The sequence below is a fragment of the Triturus cristatus genome, chromosome 1_1 (genome assembly GCF_964204655.1).
Source record: "Triturus cristatus chromosome 1_1, aTriCri1.1, whole genome shotgun sequence".
Taxonomy (NCBI): Eukaryota; Metazoa; Chordata; class Amphibia; order Caudata; family Salamandridae; genus Triturus; species Triturus cristatus.
In genome coordinates this window covers 592,273,248-592,298,843 of record NC_140579.1, presented here as the reverse complement: position 1 = coordinate 592,298,843, position 25,596 = coordinate 592,273,248, and the positions used below count along the sequence as shown (strand labels likewise).

Sequence of the window (25,596 nt, the reverse complement as noted above, 5' to 3'; positions counted from 1 at the left end):
ACACATACATATATACACACACATACATATACATATATACATATACATATATATATATATATATATATATATATATATATATATAATATATTATCTACTGGCGGTCGCCAGTAGATAGTTATAGTTAGGACCGTGTTTCCATAGGAAATCCGCAACATTCTATTTGGAATAACTTTGGCGCCAATTGACGAATCCTCGCGAAATTCTCGAAATAGGTGGGGCGCTCCGCTCCTACCCTGAAAGTCTCGGGGGGATTCGTCGAGCGGGGGCTGAGAAAAAGGGGGGGTCCCAAAACGCGTTTTCCCCATGCATTTTTCCATAGGACCTTTAGTCCGAGCTACAGCCCTAACGGCTGAACAGAATTAGTTGAAATTTGGCAGAGAGGTAGCTCTCAGGTCAGTGATGTGCCTTTTGAAGGTCTCGTGTAAATCTGTTCAGTATTTCCTGAGAAAATAGCATTTAAATCAATATATATATCTATGGGCGCACTCCGAGCGCGTACCGTAAGCTTACCGTACGCGCACGCTGCCGTGCGCGAGCGCGATTCTGATTGGTTGTTAGATCTCAGTAAACATTCGAATCGGTCGAAACCAGGAAGTGTCGGCCGCCATTTTGTCTCTCGCAGTCTGAGGGGGTGAAAAACAAAGGTGGATAACGTGAAAAGGGGGCAGGCTGGACAGTTCCTGACCCCCTAGCCTTTGTCAGGGGGTCCCAGAAGGACCCCCAAGGGCAAAAATGTATTTATTTTTTTTTCGAAAAATCGCCGAATGCGCGTAGCATACGCGCACGGCGTAAACGGAGAAATTCCGCGAACTTCGCGTAATTACGCGTACCGTGCCCGCACGGCAAAAAAATTTTTTCAAAAAGGAAAGCTTAAAAAAAAAAAAAAAAAAAACATTGTGAGGTAACGTTGGCTCTTAAAAGAGCCGTTGGGTTCATACAGGGATGGAGGAAAGAAAGAATGGGAATATTATGAGCGTCTACAAACGTGCTGGTCTATCTTATTGTTAATAAGGGAAACACTGGTCTCCCCAAAAACAATAAGACCACAACACGTTGTACACCTCATTGCAACCCTCCCAAATCGAGGGTTAACGTCCAGAGGAGCAGAAGAAGGTGATGCTCCCACCTCAGAGGAAGGGCTCAGCTGAGCTGCCGCTGATGTACTCGGCTGAGCTTCTGAGGTTGGGCTCTGGTGACTTACTGAAGAGTTTTCTCCAGTATGTCGAGCAAAGGTCCTGGGATGTCTATCCCTAAGGTGTCTCATCATAGAGTGATTTCCAAAGGAATACTTCTTCCTTGGATTTCCTCTAGATAAAACACGGTCACAAAGTGTGCAAGTGACCAATGGAGCATTGACCTTTTTCTCCCCCTCTGGAAAAGTAAAATACTCCCATACAAAAGAATTCTTTTGTTTCCTCCTTCTCTGGATGATGGTGGTGCTGCTAGCCTCACTCTCAGAAGAGGTCTGCTGTTCTGCCATTGTATCTCAATGTCAATTCAGCTCCTTCTCCTAGGGGATCTCAAGCAGTAATGAGGGGAATGGGTGTGGTGTGGGAAGTTTCTGGAACTGAAAGTAGTTTCAACCAATGAAAAGTGTTCTTTGTGGATCACATGACCTACCGTGCGCGCTCCGTAAGCTTACGGTACGCGCTCGGAAACAAGTACGCATGCGCGAACGTGACGCTTACGGAGCGCTTATGGAGCGCGTACGTAAGACGCACTCCCGCATGCGCATTACACGCCCCTGCATAACCGCGACGTTGCTTCCGCGTGTACGCGTACGTATCACGTAAGCGCGCTGTACTTATGACGTACGGAGCGCGTAGCGTCAGCTTACCGTACGCGCATCGTATCACGTAAGCACACCGTACTTATGACGTACGGAGCGCTTACCGTACGCCCACGGAAAAAAATGCATAAAAAAAAAAATTAACCATTCCATAATGCAGGATATAGTACATATATTATTTTATGCATAGGTTTACCAAAAATCTCAAAAAAAAATTTGCATTTAAAAAACCGTACAAATTCACTGAAAAAACCATAGGTTTCACACACGTTATAGTTAGGAATTAGCATTTAAAAAACCTTGCAAATTCACTGAAAAAACCATAGGTTTCACACATGTTATATAGTTAGGTGGACATTTCACTCGTAAAAAACCAATGAAATTCCCCCGTTATAGTTCGTGCAGGCAACTATAACTCACACGACCGCAATCCTCTGCTGATGTCAGATATTACATCACTGATGACATATGTATCTTTATGAAAAATAAATATTTGTAATATATGTATAGCTAAAGATTAATGGAAGAAGACATGGGTAAATAGGTGTCTAAATACAGTGATGTAATATCTGACGTCATCAGCAGAGGATTGCGGTCGTGTGAGTTATAGTTGCCTGCACTAACTATAACGGGGGAATTTCATTGGTTTTTTACGAGTGAAATGTCCACCTAACTATAACATGTGTGAAACCTATGGTTTTTTCAGTGAATTTGAAAGCTTTTTTAAATGCTAATTCCTAACTATAACGTGTGTGAAACCTATGGTTTTTTCAGTGAATATATATATATATATACACACACACACACACCTGTGTGGACTACTCTTTCATTTGGTTATTCAAGAGGTTATCTATGGTAAAACAATAAGCTTAACACTCCTTCAAGACTTAGCCTGAAGGCTGCTCTCCACAGCTACCACTAGGATAGCTTTCTTTAAAGGTTGTCTTTAACCTATCACCTTAAGAGTCGAATTGGACTGGTGCAAGGTGTCCCCTATAACTAGTGGACAGCATATGCCAGGCCAACTTCTCACAGTCACTTTATCACACTAAAATTACGCTCTTTATAGAGACGAACAGGGCTAAATAGGAAGGGTGAGGACACAGCAACAGCATGACCTGCACAACAAAAGAGGTAGAGGGAACACACATGACGGACTATATTGTGCACTGTTAATGCCTGATTGGCTGTTACATGGAACTGTTCCTCCATTGGATGCTACTGTTTTTGCTTCATTCCCAAATCTTCATGGGAATGATAACTTTATTGTACTAAAGTTCTAAAATGGCTGCTATTGAAAAAAGTGAAGAAAAGATAGGATAGTCCTCAACTCAGAGTCCTTAATACAATTGAAACTTTCCGTTGCTAGAACATTTTTAATTCATTCCTAAACAGTATTCGGCCAGTGTTAGTGTTAGCGCAATAAAGGACAATAGCTATTTCTAATGCTTCAGTAGGGTGAGCTTTTTTTTTTTTTTTAATAATCCTACTGCTGAAGCTAGATATCTGTGTCAGATTGGCTAAGGTAAAAAATGCTTTTGGGCTGATGAGAAAAGAAAATAAGCATGGACTTGCAAACGTTATCTTCTTCCCTTGCACCGCAACACCATGCCCTTACCTCAACAAAAGTATACTTTTGCCTTGTTCTCCTCATATCTCCTAACCTCACAGTTCTCTGTTTTATCTTCCCTACAAAAATCTTAGTTATATTTTTTTAGATGTAATAGAAATGTTTATTTCCGGCTAATACCTCATAAAACATAAACCAACAAAAAGAAAACGATTCATAACTACACAATTTATAAACCATTAAATAGAACAATTCATAGCTACACAATTTATAACCAATTATATACAATGTGCAAATTGCATTTTTAAAAAGGTACATCATATAATAAGATAGTTAACAAAAACAGTAAAAAGGAAATAAAAAAAGGTAACCCTAGCCTTTTTCATAGAAACCAAATAAAAAGTAAGAATTTACTTATGCTGAAAACAATTACAGTGCTCGAATCAGACCTCAAAGCTCTTAGGACTGGCAGGAATCGTTGAAACCTCAAATTACGACAGAGAAGACAAATCCATTTTCTTCTTGCAGAAGAACAGCAAGCGCGGAAATACGAGAGATATTGTAGATAGTTTTCCCTTGAGCCATATGCTTACACAAGCCATTATCCAACTTCCTATTGTCCCAACTATAGGTAAAACAATTAAGCATTATAGTACCAAATCTTAAATTTCATATACAAGGTTTTAGACCTGTAGGGAACAATTTAATCTAATTATGCTCCAAACCGTGGCATTGGTTTGATATCCAAAACTTTATCTGACAAACTGCCACCCTGTATATTCATCCACCACTTTTCTACCAGATAAGTCCAATAGAGCTTCATTATGGTTTTCCTAGCTGCACGATTCATAGAGGTGGGGTACGTCCACATTTTTCCCAACCCCAGGACAGAGAACCAAGACTTATTACGACATATCCAAGTCAGGGTGAGGTCTCTATCTAACCGTAGAATATCCCTTAATCCATCCTTAAAGGTTCCAGCTCTGATGTTATCCACAACTTGATCACATACAGCAGAGGTCTAAAGTGTGCCAAATTCTCAATTCATTTCAAGGAGACAAAGAAAAGAAGGATTGGGGTGCGGTGTGGTAAATTAAAGAGCGATCTGATGAAATTATTTTCACTAATAGTGAGCTCTTTAACATTGCCCATTCCCCAGAATTCTGCACCATATAATGCTGCAAATTAACCAGTCTCTCTGAAAGCCTCTATAGCTCGAGATAATCAATTGCTGTGGATCTATACAGTTTAAATATAGCCGACACTCTATGCACAATTGTTGCCTTACCTTTTTATATGTCGGGGGACCAAGTTGAAGCACATTCTAACCAAATTCCTAAGTAATCAAAATGGTCAACCGCTTCTAAAATGTTTTCTCATAGTCTCAGATTGCCACAAAGAATGAGGTCTAAATGTCAAACTTTGTCTTGTTACAAAAGGCTTGGAATTGGTTGAGCAAATTATGCAATCCCACTAGAGTTCTTGCACTAAGCAGGGTATTGTCAGCAAAGAGTAAACCTGGGGTAAATTTGTCATTGAGCTTGGGGGCACCATGAATACATTCCGATAGAGATCTGAACACGTCATTAATAATTAAAAGAGGAAAGGTGCAAGGACACAGCCTTGCCGTACTCCTCCCATGATGGGAATTCTGTAGGTTAGTTCCCCTTGCTTACCCCATCTAACTTGGGTATAATTGTTCTCATGTAGCCTTGGATATATGTAGCAGTTCGCATAGAACACTAATTGACTTGAGGGAGTGCCAGAGTTCAGCCCTGGGAACAAAATCAAAAGCAGCCCTCAAGTCTACAAAAGCCGTATACAAATCTTCTTTAGATAGTGTGATATACTTGCATAGAATAAGGGCCAGCCTAAAAACCTGGTCCACTGTGCTGACTTTAGTTCTAAAGCCATCTTGAAAGGATAAGATTTCTACCTCACTAATCTAATCCGGTCACTTATCCAAGACCTGTTTATAAAACACCTTCTGTAAATTATACAACAGGCTAATGGGCATAGAAGTTAGAGGGGTTACTCCGGTCTCCTCCTTTGTAAATGAGTATGATTTTCGCCCGGCCCAAGAGTCTGGAATGGGAGCCCCCATCACAATAGCATTTGACAAAAGATTAATATACAGCTCGCATACTGCAATATTGGAGTGATAAAGATCTCCAGGCACTTTATCAGGACCGGATGTCTTGCCTACACAGTGAATAGATTGCCTTCACAGTGTCCCTTATGGAAAATATATCTTCCCCACATATTTTAGAGATGTTATTATAAACATGGGATTCACAAACATCACAAAATTGACCCATCCTGAAAGCTAGATGAAACGGTCAGTTGGTGTATGCTGATCAAGGCAAACATGCAGCATAATGTGCCACAATGAGGTACTGTGCCTATCAAGGGAAGCCTCCTAGACAGAGATCTTCAATCTTTTTTACTCTGAGCCACCCCCCTAAGCAAAATGTTTTGAGGTCGGGCCCCCCTCCACAACTTTGACAAGGCTTATGAGATGATTTCAGGAATACTTTTTCTTTAGCTTATGAATTGCACCAAATATGAGACTTGTAAAACAGCAAATGCATCAAACAAAAACAGATATCCCAAACAAACTGCTCCCCCTAATTGGGGTGTTGTGAGCCCCTCACACTCTTTGACCGCAATGGAACTATACCTGCTGCACTAATGATAACTGCAGTCCTGAGTAGCAGGCTATCTCCTTTGCCTTTTTTACCTCATCCCCTCCATGATGGATCATCACCTCTGTCCTAATGCTTGAAAGGCCAATAAGCTCGGATGCCCCTTTTTTAAAGGTAGACAAGTCATAATTGTGATGCAGTGGGCCCCCCAAATCCCTGGGCCCCAGTCCTGCTGCATCTGCTCCTTTACGATAACCAGCAGTGGCCACTTACACACTTGGCAGCAGTACCAGCTTCACTAATGAATGTCCCTTTAAAAAAAAAACCACTTGTATTGTCCTCTTCTTTGGGGTATCTCTCTGAAGAAGCGGCCTCTGGCCATTTGTAAACATAAAAATGAGTCCGCATACAGTGCTCCCTATTCTGGGCCTTCTCTTTGACAATATCTATGAATCTCGCTCCTTTCCTCTGTCTCCTAGACCATTACTGTGAGGCCCCAGTGATCGAGAGGATTAGGGCTCTGCATCTGAATGCAATCCGGCTGGCCTTCTACCTGCCACCCCATGGACTCAGCTTTCACAAAAAACTGCCCCTGAATGGTTAATACTTACTTTGAGATGCCTCTGCCTGAAATCGAAGTGTGGGTGGTAGTGCAGAAAGTTAAAAAAGAAACCATGGAATTATGAGTTTCTGCAGTAGCAGCGTTTTCCACATAATTATCAGTGCACTGCATTTGCTACATAATCTGCAGATTTCAACAACAAAAAATCTTGATTTAAGTTCAAACGGAACAAAAGTTACTTAAAGCATGACAAAGTGTTCCGGAGCAGCGGAAGACCCTTTCCAAAGATTGACTTGTAATCTTGTAGTTGCTTACTGCTGTATATGGGTGCTACACTGGTACTAATGAGGTGAAATATTTCCCCTGACAGCATTACGGTGAGTTAAAATGACAAAATAATGAAGTAATGCTAACCACAAAATGTGGCGCATTGTGTCGCATAATTTACCTTTTCTTGCTGCATGTAATGTAAAGGAGTTATCAGCTGGGATCTGGAATAGTGGAGACACTTACAAAAATGTCTGCATTATATACAGTTTGGTTACTTATTACTAAAAAGTATGTTTTGTAAGAACTTATTTTATCTCAATCACTGCATCATTTTGCAGCAGCCTAGCTTAGAGGATGTAAATACTGTTTTATAATAATGACTTACATATCCACAGTGCTTTCTGCCACAGGTTGGGACCTCACAGCACTATAAACAGGGCCATTGGAATTATGCGGGAGGAGAAGGCCAAATTATGCAGCATGGTTGACTAAATTCTGCAGAAAGCAAAGGCAGCAAGCAAAGGCGAATTATGCTGCATATTTTTTGATAGCATTACTGCACTATTTTGCTATTTTTACACTAGTTAACATTGTCCTGGCCTGTACTGCCCCTCATAAGTACCACATTAACACTTACAAATAGTAATAAGCAACAGAAAGGTGACCAGTCACCTTTTAGAAAGGGCCTTTCACTGTGAGGTAACATGTGTTGCTGCATTTTTTAATCTGCAAATTATGCAGCAGACAATGGATTATGTGGCAAATGCGGGAAAACCATAACTATGCGCTGTGAGTGCAGGGTGAGAATGAGGAGTGAGTTGTCTGAATGCAGGGTGAATTCCCAGACACTTGAGGTTAATCAGCATGTTATTGACGGGGCGTAGGATTTCAGATACAAGTTAAACTATTGCTATTATGGAATTAATCAGGGAATCGAGGGTGAAGGAAATAAATAATGTGCTGATCCTGCAACAAACTTCCAGTCTTATGATTAGGGTTGCCAGCTCATTGTTTTGATGTTGCAGACGATATCAAAATAAACAGTCTCCTAAAGCCCTATTTTCAGCACTTATCTGTGCGTACTTCGAAAAGCAAATATAAAGCACTTTTAAATGTGTTCTAGGGCTGCCTGAATGTTTCATGACTGAAAATAAAAGGAACAGACAGAAAGTCAAATTACAAATGAATACATACTTTATTTAAGACCCTATTAAGTGTCAAAGCAAGGTCTTTGCAGGCTCTTTAAACATACATGGCATTTTTTCTATTGGCAACCCTTTTTTATATTCCTTTTCATGAAATGTATTTGCACACTACAGCAGTAAATGTACAGTACAAATGTAAGGAATAGGCAGACTCAGGGCCCAGGGGTTACTGGAAAAAGAAAAAAACTAAGCCTCCGGAACCAGTTTCGAAAGGTATGCAAATGGTCTTTAAAGACCTGTGAAAAACTCGGGCATGCTGGAGTCTTAATAAGACTCCAGAAACTGACCAGCCGAGCTCCCAGCAGCACACTCACTGACCTCTGGCCCCACGGCACTCTGCGGGCTTTGGAGAAAATTAGACAGCCTGGAAATGTAGCAAATAAACATCGCTGCACTTCCAGGCGTCTTCATTTACATGTGCTTGCAGAGGCCTTTGCGCCCCCCTGGGAACCGATCCACGCCCCCCCAGTTGGAAGACCTGTGCTCTAAGACAATGATTTTTAACCTGTTGTACAAGAATGGGGCTCCGCAACGCCTACTATGGGGGTCCACCACTGTTTAGAAAATTAAATAATATTAACAGATTATTAAAGTGTATGTACATAAAGAAGCAAAATGTAAAATGAGAAATTTAAAACCGTTAAGTAAATGTAAAGGAATTTGCAACTGGAGGGTCCCCAGATTCCAATAATGATTCAGTGGTGGTTCCTGGATTTAAGTAATGATCAAGTGGGGGTCTACAGGAGTGAAAAGTTCAAGAACCACTGCTCTAAGGTATCTTTCCAATTATGGTCATTCCACTTGAATTTACTAGTATGTAATAAACGTTATATCGGCCTCTTGACATAAGAAATGATAGATATGTTTTTTATAATAAAATGAAACCAGTTTTGGCCTTCCTGCACTCACTTGTTTACCACCCAGTAGGCCTTGTGAAACCTAGAATGCCGGCACAAACATAGTTGGGCATCTCATTCCATGGGGGGGCAGGGGTGACATAAGAATCAACTGAAGATAATGCTTCATCAAAAGGGCTTAACATCTCAATAGTCTTCCTGTGAGGGCCTTGGGGAATATCTGTAGACCACGCAGGAGTGAGTGCAGAGATCCAGGGATTCAATCTAAACTGACCACTACAACCAGGGGAAGGAAACTTACGAGCATCTAAAGAAAGAAGCATGTCAACATAATCATCTGAAAAGACCAGCTTGACCTTATCAAACAAACTAGTGGATTTACTAAGCTGTTCTGCAGACACTATATCTGAGCCGATAATTGAGAAACAATTTTAAGTACATTAGTCTTGAAGATAGTCCCACTTCTTTTTGTGTCATATCTCAAGCTCCTCTCCGCTCAGGAGTCTCTCTGGTGTTGACTGTACAGGTTCTATTCATGTTGGTTCACAACAAATTTGGCACAACCTTCCCCCTGCCCGCATGGACAACTGATGGTGGGGTGATGGAACACAATTTTAGACTAGCTCGTGCACCCTCCTGTTATCCTCAATTTACTGTGTGCTTCAATTCATTTTTGCATGGGGCACCAGTTAAATTGGCCACCCTGATGTGGCGACTAACCCAGATTTGTCTTCCTCCCCCAGGATTAGGGGTGTAGCTTGAGTATTTCTTCCTAGTGATCCCTCAAAATCTAAAGATGATTCAACATTATTGCAAGAAGTTCTTAAGTCCGCTAATTTCTGTATTCTCCCGGCAAGTGCCTCAAATACATTCCTCCCCTCTTTAAGTTCATTAGTTAATGCATCAAGTCTCAAGTTTAAATTGATTCAACTGCTTAGATGATTAGCTTGTTTGGATTGCATAGAGACCGGATTGTCAAAATTAAAGTGTGTCAGCGGACAAAATCTATCTGTACAAATGTCCGTGGTACATCTGTTTAGGCTGTGGTTACTCTTATATCACCACCCTATCCCACCCGCCCGCAAGCTTTTTCTAACGGCTAACCACCAGTAAAGACTAAGGAGATGCTCCCCCCCATGTTACACTATCTTAACTATTGCTGCACTGACATAAAAAAAAAAAAGTAAGGAACCAAACATCCTAAAGTCATGTGTCATGTACATGAAAATCAAACTCACACTGGAAAAAAATACAAATAAATAAGTGTACAAAAGCTAATAAAAAACAAGCATCATTGCTCTCTTCTTCCTACTCATTCTGTAATGTGTTAACCTTGTGCCAGAACTTTGTATTAATTTTTAAGTTAAAACGGACGCTGTACATTAACATTTCATAAACCTGCTAGCAATACTTCGCATAAATCAAATTCTCTCTGTGAAATAGGATTTTGATACATCAAGTGCTGAATTACACAAAATATCCCAACAACATGTTTTTATCGCTATAGACTGGACATTTGATGACATGATTAAATCCTTTAATCCTGCGTCAATACATCAAATTAAAGTTTGCACAAAGCTGCATTGTCTTTATTAGATACTTTAGTGTGTTCTCTATAAGAGATGCCATCCCATGCCTCTAGTATAAAAGATGATAAATCTTTTATATAATTTGTGCAAAGATATTCCTAGCAAAATACACAACCTGTACCAATATATCAACATATTAAATCGATCAAGTCATTGTAAATAACTTTGTGCACAATACTCTGTTGTCCTCATTTTATCCTTGTCTGCTCCACTTCACAAGCTAAAAAGAACTTGTAAATCCAATAGATCTCGCTTTTGCAGCCTATTAGCTTTGCCAATGTCTTTTGTCTGTGCAGCACAGCATCATAAGTGCTGTACAGCATGGCCAAATACCCCCCCAAAAAAGCATGACGACGCAGCCATGTCATTTTGCAGGTATGTTTGCACGCGTACCTACAAAGTGATGTAGATTTTTTTATTTTAAATAATCGATCCATGATGGATCGGTAATTTATAACAAGCATTACAAATACAATTGGACTTGCATTTGTTGGAGTTGGAGTTATTGGCATTATAAATGCTAATATTTATACCTAGCTATGTTGAAGGGTGTAGTATTATGGGACCTCTGTTGGCCACATATGGTACTGCATCGTGCAACATGGCTAGGTAAAAACATTGGCATTTATAAATAATGCCAATAACTCCAACTCCAACAAATGCGAGACCTATTGCACTGTGGACACTCCGGGAACAGATGTGCTAAATGGCTCACTGTCGGCAAGACACTGCTATCCCGTCCCTGGCTTCTCTTTTACAAACCATTCATCTGATGCATTAGTCCAGTTGGATCAATTAAAGCAAAGAAAGACTACAACTCCCAGAATTCACTGCTATGTTAATCAAAAGGAGGTGGCATGAAGTGATGTGTCAACACTACTCCTACAGACATTAATAAGTGCGAAAGGAAAGTTCTGGCTGGTGTCTTACCTATGCCCAGTCTTAGCTGGCAGCCGCTCCATCCACAGGTGATCCAGTGCCCCGAGGACAACTCACAGGCTGATGTCTTTAAATAAACAGGTGTTAAGTTACTGGGTTCCTGCTCTGTGCTTCTGTGGAACATGACTCATGCTCACATGGGAGGCCAGAGACAAAGCCTCACACGGGCTGCCCATCCCCGGCCGTCATCCATCAAAAAATAAGGGTCTCATGAAAGAGCTCTTGGGATGTCACATGTTCGTCAAGCCGCCGGATTGCTCTGTGTTACAAGTGCACTCCGCTCCCAACATATTTTGGTAAATGTGTTTTCAGGTGAGTTAAGCCTCTTCAAAAGAATGGATACTTTATATCCCAGAAAGCATTTTGTACCGACATGAGCACGTGGGGCTCCCGAAGCACTGTGTGAGACATGTAGACAGTCCTAGATTTAAAAAAAAGTTTAAATGTATTTTCAGACTAAAAGGACTGCAAAAGGAACACAATAGAGGCCCCTTTCTGCTTATTATGGTCAAAATACTATCCGACAGGTGTGTGGCAGCCTATAATCAGTTGTAATCATTGTGCCAACCAACGTGCTCGGCAAAAACCATTTAGATGCCAGAGTTGGAACGTAATAAACACAGGAGCCTAGCTGCAGAATAATAATGTATAACACATGCAAACACCCCCGAGCTTCATTGACGCGTCACGTCACCTACTCCATTTTATTGTTATTTTATGTCCTGACCAGGGGTTCAATGCAGCAATTATTCAGTACTTACTGCATGCTCCATTGAGGGAGAAACGTGAATGCAAAGTAAAACCTATGTGAGCAGACTAATGAGAAACACAAGAAAAAGAAAAAACATGCGGGTATCTGTAATTAAATAAATACAGGCGCACGGCCAGTGCTGCTCGATGCAGTTAGTACTGCCAGCCTTGCTTCTCATAAGCAACGACTAGTACAAAGTGTGTTTACGCACCGCTTGCAGGTTTTCTAAACACAGACAAACGGCATTGTAAATTACAATGCTAATAACTCACTCTCCCTGATTCCATACCTACTGGATTGCAAATGCTTGTTGAGCTCTGAGACGGTGGCGGCAGTAGCCACAAAAAGGCAGGTACCATGATACCAGGTTGTGCGTTTCGAAAGCAAGACGGAGGAGGAGGCAGTTACAGCCAAAACAGACCTTGGTCTTTAAATGCACAGCAAATGTGGCAAGACAAGAGCAAGATTTACAGCCCTGTTTACAACAGAGCTCTGTAAACCATAAGCACTGATCTTGACTGCTCCAGCTTAAAGAAATAGTGCTCACAAGCTTTGAGAATGGAACAGGGGCACTCCTTGAAAATGAGCGCAGCTTTTAAAGCTCATACCCTGAATACAGCACGTCTCGCAGAGACAGGGCTAACGCATCCTAGGCAAGACTTAAAAAACGTAATAAATAGCGTAAAAGCCTTTTTTTAAACCAGAGAGGCTAACAATGATTTTATGGCTGGTCCATCCTTGCACACCCAACCCACACATTTAAAAAAAGTATAACTTTAAAAAAAATGTTTTTACTGTGGCTGTCGGGGCAACAGAAGAGCAGGAGGGAGGGGAAAGCAACAGGACGTGAAGGGTCAGGGGAAAAGCAGCACACAAGAGCAAAAAAAGGGGCCAGGGAGAAGCATGTGAGCAAAAAAGCAACTTGGAGGATGGGGAGGGAGTTTGGTGAGAAGCACACAAGAGGGAGCATGATACACAAGTGAGACAGCAACACAGAGTTCATGTAGGTGGGTATTTGGCTGAAGAAGATGGACAATTTAAAAATAAATACACTCTCATGGACTGCTCAAGCAAAAACAACAATCATGAGTTCCCTTCAAAGAAGCATTGGAAGAATAGAAGCCAGACAATCAGAATGGTGGTAAAGAGGCTATGATCCAGGTAAAGAACAAACAGAAGGTGGACAAGCTCTACAAGGAAAGCCATCAAATAATCAAGTAAATGAGTGTGACAATAAAAGCAAACAATGAGAGGCAATGGATGAGTTGTAAGCCCCTTTAGGTTCTTGTTAAGCCCACAATAAGTCTTTTGCAATCAGACAGCTTGCGCTGTGAAGTTCTTCGTAGTGTCCAGTCTGCAAAAAAGAAGAGCATATAGACCCATAAGAAGAAAAGTTACTTACCTGTAAACTGTGGTTCTCCAGTATTGGTATCTTTCATAGATTCACATGCTTGAATCATTCCCCGTCGGAGTGGGATTCCCACGGTACATAAAAATAGCAATAAATCTGCATAAAATAGACATATCATAGATAAATTAGAACCAGGAAGTAAAATAGTTAGAAGTAAATAGGACAATATTTTCCACTTTCATGACTCGTCCAAGTCATTATATATAGGCCAAATTACAGCCAATTATGCGACAGCACCCTCCAGAATGTTCTCCCCAGAGGCTCAGGCTCTCCGATTTTCCAGTGCTAGTGTGATAAGAGTAAAAGAGCATAGGAGAGCCTCTGAGGGGAGGTGGGTGCCACGCATGTGAATCTATTAAAGATACCAATACTGGAGAACCACAGTTTAAAGGTAAGTTACTTTTGTTCTTCTCCAGTACTGGGGTAGCTTTCATAGATTCACATGCTTGAATCAGAGTAGAAAGCAGTAATTCCATAATAACGCTTGTGAGATCACCAAAGAAATATAAAAATATATATATATATATATATATATATATATATATATAATCTACTGGCGGTCGCCAGTAGATAGTTATAGTTAGGACCGTGTTTCCATAGGAAATCCGCAACATTCTATTTGGAATAACTTTGGCGCCGGTTGACGAATCCTGCGAAATTTTCCAAATAGGTGGGGCGCTCCGCTCCGCTCCTACCCTAAAAGTCTCGGGGGGATTCGTGAAGCGGGGCCTGAGAAAAAAGGGGGGGTCCCAAAACGCGTTTTTCCCATGCAATTTTCCATAGGGACCTTTAGTCCAAGGTACAGCCCGAACGGCTGAACAGAATTACTTGAAGTTTGGCAGAGAGGTAGTCCTCAGCTCAGGGATGTGCCTTTTGCATATATGGTGTCAATCTGTTCAGTAGTTCCTGAGAAAATCAAAAGTAAAATCATATATATATATGGGGGCGGAGCCTAACGACACATCTCATCCTGAGATCTGATTGGCTGTCAGCACTTCATCCAAGAAGTGTTGGCAGCCATCTTGGGACCAATATACATGATAGCACCTCATTAAAAAGCATTGCAGTTAATAGAAGGTTTTAAGACTTTAGTTACATTATAAATCATTTGTTGATGGTACCATACTCATTTTAGGAATTGTGGTATGTTCTAAGGTGATTTCACCATGTGAAAAAGCCTTCTGCTGGGATATCATGATTGAGAGAAAAATATTTTCTCATGCTTTTCCCACAGAGGTTTGGAAGGTGATCTATAAGCTAAAATGAGAGCTTATTTTCTGTAAATTCACATTATCTTTCTCAGTCATGTGAGAATGAAGTCTGACATTCTCAGTAAAACATGTACATCCAACAAGGGCAGAGACTGTCAGTTGATTCCTTTGTGTTCTACTGCAGCCTCCCAGAGTGTTCCAAAGAACAACTAGAGCGCTAACAGTCCTACTTATGATAAACGTTTGGCACACCTGAAGCCATCTTGCTTGGATTAAAGTGGTAACTCTTAAAACATTTAATTTAAAAAGGAACAACATGAGGGGGTTCATTTTTCCATAAAAAGTATGATTAGTTCTGCAGAAAGAAAAATTAGGGCACATTTTGAGTGACTTCTCAAATCCTCTTCTATTTCAATAAAAAATTCTGACATGCAGACTGAAACATGCACTTTCAATACCAGCAGCAGTTTTCCCTGGTGAGCAGTAGATTTACTACAGTGATCTAATGAGCAAAAAGAGTGCTAACATTCTGAATTTATGGCAAATGTGTGACACATCTGAATGCCTTCTTGATGGAATCAAAGTAAAAAACTGAAAGTATTTCCTACTGAGGAGACTGCAGTAAATGAGGAAATTAGGAAACTTCATAACAAATAAGTCTCCCAAGATGGCCACCAGAGACAGAAGAGCCCAAATGTAGCCCAAATATCACCCAGATGTAGCCCAAGTATAGCCCAATGACAGAATGTCCCAGAGTGTTCTTAAAAACAACTAGAGCGCTTACTGTCTTCATTATGACAAAAGTATGGCACACCTGAAGCCATCTTGATTGGAATTAACTGGTAACACTTAAAACATTTAATTTAAAAAGGAACACAATGAGGGGGTTCATTTTGCCATAGAAATTATGATTAATGCTGAAGAAAGAAAATGAGGGCACATTTTGAGTGACTTCTCAAATCCTCTTCTATTTCATTAAAAAATTCTGACATGCAGACTGAAACATGCACTTTTAATACCAGGAGCAGACTTCCATGGTGAACAGTAGTTTTACTACAGTGATCTAAAGAGCAACTAGAGTGCTAACATTCAGAATTTATGGCAAATGTGTGACATATCTGAATACCTTCATGATGGAATCAAAGTAAAAAACTGAAAGCATTTCCTACTGAGGAGACTGCAGTACATGAGGAAATTAGGAAACTTCATAACAAATAAATCTCCCAAGATGGCCACCGGAGACAAAAGAGCCCAAATGTAGCCCAAAATCACCCAGATGTAGCCCAAATATAGCCCAATGACAGAAGTGTGCAAAACACTTATTATTTTGTGTTTTTGCAGTGTTATATAGTGCAGACTTGTCAGGTATTGGAGTGCTTTACATGAGCATTGGTTACATCACACAAGAACAAATTCATTTTGGTTGCAGACATGGGGAGACTAAGTGATTTGACCAGAATCACAGAATGTCGAGCTGAAGCAGAAACTCCAACCTGGTTCCCCAGTTGCAAAGTCTGCAGTTCTGGAAGTAACACCACATCCTCTCCCCTAAGTGCAACATTTAATCAAGTGGTCAACTGGATAAAAAAACATAAAGATAACAAATAATTTAAAAGTGCTTTGTCGCTATTTGAAAACTCAGAAAATATGTCCTTATTTTAGTCTTTTAGAGCACTAACCATAATTTTGATGCCAATAAGACCCTCTCATATATGTAATTTCTAAAGGAAATGCTCTAGGTATTACAGTTTTGATTACATCAAGATGACGTCAAGCGTTCCACACTTTTGTAATAAATATAGAATGTTAGCAATCTAGTTGTTCAATAGGATACTGTTGAGAGGCAGAGGCCAGGGGCACGGACTCTGAAAATTGAAGGCAGGTAGGAGGGTGCAAAGGCAACAATTTAACCACACTGAGCAGGCAGGAAGGGCCGTGGCAGCACAACAGACTATGGAGGGCAGTGGAAAGGGGGGCAGGGCAACAAACCAACAATACAGGACTTGCAAGAGGCTGTGGCAATGTAATAGACCATTGTGGGCAGATGGAAGAGGCAATGGTAGTACAACCATACATGCCAACAGACCCGATTCAGCCAGGAAACGTCCAATGATTTTAAGCTCAAATGGGCTTTATTTGATCTGTCTCCTGTCTACAATCTCCTCTTTTTCAATGTAACTCAAAGGGGAAAATCAAAACCCCAGGTTTTTTTCAAAATCTCCCTCTTACCAAGTTCAAAATGTTCGCAAGTATGGTACATTGGATCATGGAAGGAAATGGGGTAGGGACATGGACTTGGATAACAGAGGACAGGAGGGACATGGAGAGATGCACCAAACTGACCCTGCAGGGCAGGGATCAGGGTTTGCAGCAGCACAATACACCACACAGGGCATGCAGGACGGGAGTGCAGCACAACAATCCATAGAAAGCAAGAGGGAGGGGACAGGACCATGCACATGGACAACAGACAACAGAGGGGCAAGAGGCAATGGTAGCTAGCTGACCATAATGGACAGACAGGAGAGAAAGCTGCAGTATAACAGACCATAAAGGGCAGGAGGGACGGATCAGGGGCATTACAATGGAACAGACAAGCCAGGAGGGAGGGAGTAGGGGTCTGCACATGTAAACAGAGGGCTGGGGGCAAGGGGGCAGGGCAGGAGCAGCAAGATGACCATGGAGGTCAGGCAGGATGGACACTAGAAGCAAGACACCATGAAGAGCAACAGTGAGACTGTGATGGAATACACACAGACCATGGAGGGAAGGTGGGAGGGGGTCAGGGGCAGCTAACTGACCACACAGGGAAGGTGGGAGGGGCCATGGCAGCACAGAAGACCATGCATGGCAAGTGGGAGGGTTAGTGGCAGCACAATGGCTATGATGGGCAAGAAGGAGGGTGCAGGGGCATGCACAAAGGACCATGGAGGATAGAAGGGAGGGTCAGGACCTGTGCACAGACAAGAAAGTTCAGGGGAAGGGGCCTCACAACAGACCGCACGGGGCAGGCAGGAGGAGCAGTTGCAGCACAACAGACCAGGGAGGGCAGAAGGGTGTGGCAGTACAATGGACCATGTAGGACAGGAAGAAGAGGATAGGGGCATGGCATGTGGACAGGCAGGGTGGAGGTGGCAGGGACAGGTTACAGTCATCTGACAATGCTGGGCAGGTGGGAGGGGAGTGGCAGCTCAACAGAACACTCAGAGTAGATAGGAGTGGCAGTTCCATGGAACATGGTGGGCAAAAAGGATGGAGCAGGGGCATGCACAAAGACATCGGAGGGCAGGGGGAAGGAGAATAGGGGCAGCAAGCTAAGCACAGAGTTTAAGCAGGAGGTCAATGATGGTGCATAGAATTGGGCAATGGAGGGCAGGAGGAGTGGACTGGTACATCATACTAAATTGAGGGCAGTGGCAGCACATCAGACCATGCATGGCAGGAGGGAGGAGGCTAGTCCATGGATTCACACAACAGAGGATAGGGAGGAGGGGGATGGGGCAGCAAGCTAACTGTTCAGAGAAGGCGGGTATTAGGAACTTTATTGTTTTTAAAACATGTGTCTGTGCGAACTACTTAAAATATGAACAAGTATGCAGCATAATCTCACTTTTATTCAGGAAGAAGAGGACGTTTGTGACTGTGACTCCGGGCTCACTTGGCAGAAACACCCCCTGACCCTCCACCCCCTATCGCAAAATGTAATGCCCGTGAAAAGGGTAGGTGAACACAGTGTTATATAGAACATAGTCCTGAGAGCACGATTGAAAATGAAAACTAGAGATAGTGTATGGTATAAACTATGCACCAAAAAGTGTGAAATAAGATGAACCGGGCGTGAAATATAATATGCAATACATTGTGCGCAATGACAGATTCATTGGAGAGCGCGAGATAGCACAGGCACTAGCGCGTGCTATGCGATATGCGCCTTGGAGTGTATATTACAACTCTAAAGTTGTAATATAAATTATGTGCTGGGGAGTGTAACGTTGCATATGCACTGTGACAAAGATATGGATCCCAGATTGTAATATGTATGGCATAGCACTGTGTGTTATAACATAGGCATCGAGGAAGGCACGTTAGATGGGGCAATATAACCCGTGCGAAGGCAAGTGTGGCATGACATATTCACGGGGTGGTGTTACAGTGCACATGGGCTAGAGAGTGTCATAGCATATGCACTAGCTGGTGGAATACAACACAGAGGTGTGTGGCACTCAGCAGGCAATGGTGGGTGTAACACAGCATTGGGCTCTGCCAGGAGCGCGCTGTGACTCAAGTGATGTTCGTCCCCTTTCCAGAGAGTAAAATAAAAAGTATTACACATCCGGCAGTGGATGTGTGTTTTATTAACCGTGAGGGGGGTTTCTTGCATAGTTTGTCAAATTTTTGTTGAATCCCCTTTGAATGGCTTGGTGTGCATGTGTATTAAATGTGCCCGTCAATAGCTACCCATGTTTGTATAAATAAACGACAAGGGTGTCTACCGGGATTAGGCACGGTAGGGCATCAGACATGTCAGAGCTTCACTAGTGGTGTAAATACATTCCACGTGGATTCATTGTATGCATAGTCACCTTTTAATGAATATCACGCAAATCGTCATGGTGATAGGTACGTACGGTTTGTCCAGCATGTCCTAGGTGTGTCTATAAATATATATTTTTTAAAAATAATAAAAAACAGTGGCCGGCCCTGGGGATTGGGGTCAAAAAAATATAATTAGGAGACAGGCCCTGGGGGATGGGGTCATCAGGGCCAATAAATTAGAATAAGAAGGGGAACCACACAGCCCCCCTTCTTAAAAAATTAAAATAAATAAAAGACTGGCATCGTGCCGGAGGCCACGCCCCCTCCTTGCAGCACTCTGCAAACGCGCCCCCTGGTGAGTTGTAAGTTGGGGAATTAATTCCTCTTCAATACTGAGGGTCCCTGAGGGCCAACTAGCCCAACAGGCATCTCCAGTATGCGCCAGGGAGCTGCGCTGCAGACAGGTGTTCTGAGGCCAAGCCCCTTTTTACACCTCTCTGCAACGCAGCTCTGTGGCGCTTACTGGAGGCACCTAGTGGTCTAGTTTGACCCTAGGGACCCTTAGGATTCAAGGGGACTTAATCTCTCAACTTAGAACAGCCACAGGGCGCGTTTACACAGTGGTGAAGGGAGGGGACGGGGCCTGAGATGACGTGTGCAAACACGCACTATGGCACGTTTTAAATTGGGGATATAATTTCCCTTCAATACTGAGGGCCCCTGGGGGCTAACTAGCCCACCAAGTGCTTCCAGTAAGCGCCACTGAGCTGCATTGCAGAGAGGTGGTCCAGGCCGTGCCACTTTTTACACCTCTCTGCAACGCAGCTCTGTGGCACTTACTGGAGGTACCTAGTGGGCTAGTTGGACCCTAGGGACCCTCAGGATTCAAATGAACTTAATCTCCCAACTAAAAACGGACACAGGGCGTTTACACACAGTGGTGAAGGGAGGGGAAGGGGCCTGAGTTAACGTGTGCAAAAACACCCTGTGGCCTGTTTTAAGAGGTAGTTTTAATCCCCCTGCCCTATTATATACTAGGGGCTTACAGAGGAGGTCATGCTAATCACAGGGGGACCCCAACGCATAATGTTCCCTAGTGTATGTAGGTGTTTTCACTGTATTCTAAGTGTCTTTTAACATAGCACTGGCTCTAGGACTGGTTAGTCAGACTCAGTTACCACCAGTATCCGTCTGAAAAAGTTGAGGGTACAGGATGATTTTGCAACAAGGCTTCTTTCTGCTCTTCTGTTTGTTCTTTCTGCACGTTATCCTTCTTCCTGCACTTTTCTTCGTCTTTGAGGACTTCTGTTGCTTCTTTCTGCACTTCTTTTTTTTCTTTCTGTGCATTTTTTCTTCTTTCTTCACATGTCCTATCTCTGTAGGCATAGTTAGAAATTAGCATTTAAAAAACCTTTGAAATTCACAGAAAAAACCATAGGTTTCAGGCACGTTATAGTTAGGAATTAGCATTTAAAAAACGTCAGAAATTCACTGAAAAAACCATAGGTTTCAGGGGTGTTATAGTTAGCTGGACTTTTCACTTGTACAAAACCATTGAAATTCCCCCGTTATAGTTAGTTCAGCTAACTATAACTCGCGCGCCCGCAATGCACTGCTGATGACGTCACATATTACATCACTCATGACATGGTCAGTGACATCACTGATGACATCACTGATGACATCACAGATGACATCATCCTTGTGATAGAGTGGCAGACCTCCTCTCACCCTAATATAACCTTTGAAACACACATTCAAAAATAGACTAAAATTTTCAAAACAATGGACATACCAATACCAGTTAAAACAACCTCTTCAGTAATTCTAAGATCCACATACACATCCACTCATTCACCAACAGTCCTATACAATCACTCATACATGTACTCTCATCATATGTACTCATACACCTATACATCCTGTTACACAATGCCACTCATCCATAGAGTTACTCACACACAGTCACTCATGCTAATAAAGAATCAAACATACATTTACTTGCATATACAGTTATACACACACCACCACACTTACTTCTACAGAAAGGTACACATACTTAGTCTTTTAAACAATCACTTATAGAAACACATACTTATTCATACAGGAACTCTTTCAATCTCTCACTCTCACATATACTGACTTATATACACCAATAGTCACATATACTAGTTTAAAACATATGTAGTTACTCATAAAGACACTATTGAGACAGTCATTCACTCACTAACACACCCATACACACACTCATCCACCCATACAGTCCTGCACACATGCTGTCTTCAACACATACAGTGAGTCACTCATTCATGCACCTATGCACTACGTAATACCCCCCACCGAACCATGCAGACACTCAGACTGATACTCAAAAAACCAACTAATAACCTATATAGACACCCATGTAGCTACTCACCAACCCATGCAGCCACTTATACACAAAGTGAGAGACTGATACAGATATTTACATATTTAAACAGTACTCACTAAGCCATGTATTCACTATGATACACTTAATCAGTCAGTTACACAATCAATTTTTCAAAAACAAATCATCCATTTAGACACTTATATACCCATTTATTCTTCCATCGACCTTAAGATATACATATATAAAACATTTAATTTTCAGAAAAACACATTCATTCACTGGATGATGTCATCAGTGATGTCATTTGAGAGGTCATCAGTGATGTCATGAGTGATGTCACTGACCATGTCATGAGTGATGTAATATGTGACGACATCAGCAGTGCATTGCGGGCGCGCGAGTTATAGTTAGCTGAACTAACTATAACGGGGGAATTTCAATGGTTTTGTACAAGTGAAAAGTCCAGCTAACTATAACACCCCTGAAACCTATGGGTTTTTCAGTGAATATATATATATATATATATATATAGGTCTAGAAGAAATAAAGAACTCCATCTAACCTTATTCGTTGGGTTCGCGTCTCTGTTCGCCATTGCAGTGGAGGTGCAGAGAAATCTTCTTTTATATATATATATATATATATATATATATATATATATATATATATATATATATACACACACACACATATATACACACACACACACACACACACACACCAAAGCCACATAAAATAAACATATGTATATATGTAACAATATATAAATAGATATGTACATTGGAATGCCATCAATGAGGAGGAGGGAAGAACAGAGGCTCACCTTATTTAAAGAGATTACGGAGAACCGCTTGTCCTACGGATGTGTCTGCATTGCTGGCAGCTTCCAGACAGTAGTGCTTGGTGAAGGTGTGCCTGCTGGACCATGTTACAGCTCTGCATATTTGATGAAGAGGCACACCAGCAAAGAGAGCAGTAGAGGAAGAGATTGCTCTAGTAGAATGTGCTCTCGCAGTTGCCTGTAGAGGTCTACCCGCTTGCTGAAGAGAAGGAGATCGCAGCAGAAATCCAACGAGCAATGGACTGTTTGGATATTGGGTGTCCCTTACACATTTTTCCATAGGCTATAAAAAGCTGATCGGATTTACGTATTGAGGATGTCCTTTGTAAATAAAATTTTAGACATCTCTTGACATCAAGAGTATGTAAAGTCCTTTCCGCAGGTGATTGAGGATTTGGAAAGAAAGTCTTTAAAATGACCGGTTCATTGAGCTGGAAATCAGAAGGTACTTTAGGCATAAAAATGGAGTTAGTGCGGAGCACTATCGAGTCCCTGGTGAATTGAAGGAAAGGTGGTTTAATAATGAAGGCTTGAATGTCACTGACCCGCCTGGCTGATGTGAGAGCCGACAGCAGAGACATCTTCCACGAAACAAACTTCAAATCGGCCCTATGAATAGATTCAAAAGGGTGTCGCATGAGTTGTGACAGAACAATGTTAAGATGCCAGGGTGGAGGTGGGCGACGGATGGGAGGAAACATGTGAAACAATCCTTTGAAGAATTGTTGAATGATCCTAGAGGAGAAAAGAGTGTGTGAACCATCCTGTCTGAATCTTGAGATAGCCGCTAAGAATACCTTAAGAGTAGAATGGGAAAGGCCTGACCTTGCCAGATGTAAAAAGAAAGGCAAAAGTTGTTCTGGTTTTGCATGGATCGGGTGAATGTTGGTGGCTTGACATCACAGGCACAATCGCTTCCATTTGAGCATGTAGGTTTTTATTGTGGAGGGCGCTCTAGTGTTAGCCAAGACCTTCCTACATTCTGAAGGAATGTCTAAGTGAGCAAATTCAAGGTGTTAAGGCGCCAAGCCGCTAAGCGCAGAGATGCAGGATCCGGATGGCAGATCTGTCCGTTGTGAATGGATAGGAGATTCGGTATTGGTTGCAACTGAATGGGATTGCATTCAGATAGAAGGAGGAGTTCGGTAAACCAGAACTGGCGAGGCCACCTGGGAGCTATGAGAAGAGGCGACAATGCTCTTTCCTCATTTTCCGGAGAACCCTGGGAACCAACGGTATCGGCGGAAAAGCGTAGGCATAGATCTGCGACCAGTTAATCAAAAACGCATTCCCGCACGAGTCCCGTTGGGGAAGCCAACTTGCATAGAATGGGCATTTGCGGTTCAGACTGGTCGCGAACAAGTCTAAATCGGGTCAACCCCACTTCTGAAATATGCGATCCAACATTGGTTGATGGAGCTCCCACTCGTGGTTGGACGCTGTCGACCTGCTGAGGGAGTCCGCGAGGATGTTGGATACTACCAGGACATGGACCACTGCCAGAGTTATTTGATGCCGGATCGCCCAATCCCAAATTTGCTGGGACAGCAAAGTGGATCTTGTCCCTTCTTGTTTAGGTAGTGCATACTTGTTGTGTTGTCCGTCCGGATCAACACTGATGCTCTGAGAATGATGGTGCGAAAAGATTTCAGAGCTAGGAAGACTACTAGCAACTCCAAAAGGTTGATATGCCAACTCCTTTGTTGAGCATCCCATTTGCCGTTAATGGAGTCCTTGAAGGTGCGCTCCCCACCCCTGAGGGAGGCGTCTGGTGATGACAAAACTTGGAGCCTCCACTAGGAATGAGAGGCCTGCTGCAACGCTCCTTTTGCAAGTCCACCAGAGCAGTGCTTTACGTATCTGAGGTGTGATGTGGATGAGATTGTTGAAGGACCCTGCAACCTGTAGCCATTGTTTGTTGAGCTCCTCTTGCAAGGGTCTCAACTTGAGACGACAGTTGGGGACCAGGGGAATGCAGGATGAGAGCATCCCCAGAAGTGACTTGAACTGTCGGACAAAAACGCACCGTTTTGATCGTAGTAGTTGGGCAAGCTTGCAAAGCTTTTGTTGTCTTTCGTTTGAGACAAAGGCTTGTGTCTTTAGAGTGTCTATGGTGGCTCCTAAGAACGTTCTTGTTTGCGAGGGGATGAGTTGAGACTTGTCTAGATTGATGGAGAGACCCAGAGATTGGAATACTGACAGACATCTCTGAGTTTGGGCCTTTGCGACTGTGAAAGAATTTGCCTTGATAAGGCAATTGTCTAAATAAGGAAATATTTGAATTTCCACTTGTCGAAGGTGTGCAGCCACCGGTGCAAAGACCTTGGTGAAGACACAGGACACGGAACGTAGTCCGAAGGGAAGGACTTTGAACTGGAAGTCCCTGCCAGCCACTCTGCACCTCAAGAACTTTGTGTCTGGGTAAAATCGGGACATGAAAGTAAGCGTCTTGGAGGTCGAGGGTGGTCATGTGATACTCCGGAGTGAGGAGTTGAAGGCCTTCTTGGAGAGTCAATATCCGGAAGGATTGCTTTTTGTGATATTTCTTTTTTATTAGAAAAAATCTGGAATAGAAACCGGTGCCTCTTTGTAATTTTGGAACCACTTCGATCTCTCCCTTCCTGAACATCAAATTTATTTGGGAGAAAAGCTCTGTGAGATGAGCTGGAGGCGGGCCTTTGGGAGGAGAATTCGGAGGAAGTTTGACAAACTCTAGAACGTGGCCTCTGGCTACAATGTCCAAGACCCATTTGTCTGTGGTTATAGCAGACCAGGTTGAGTAAAAACGGGAGATCCTTCCTCCAACTTTTGTAGGAATGAGCGGTAGAGCAGGTGGCAGGTGTCACTGCTTAGACGCATCACATCCACGGTAGGAGGACTTCCTTCTGTTTTGTGTATATGATGTAGTTGGTTGTTGCATGAAGGATTGTCGTTGAGAAGAGTAACTTTAGTTACCTTGATAGGACTGGTATAGTCTCGAATGGTTATAGCCTCCTCGACCGGAGAAGGATCCACGGCCCCTAGCGCCTCGAAAAGGCAGTTTCCG

The 25,596-nt window shown here is 42.4% G+C and overlaps 1 protein-coding gene across 1 annotated transcript in view; it reads right to left on the bottom strand.

The window, feature by feature from the left end:
• Positions 1–25,596, bottom strand: part of ILRUN (inflammation and lipid regulator with UBA-like and NBR1-like domains) — a 550,951-nt gene that overhangs the window by 37,954 nt on the left and 487,401 nt on the right. The window lies entirely within an intron of this gene.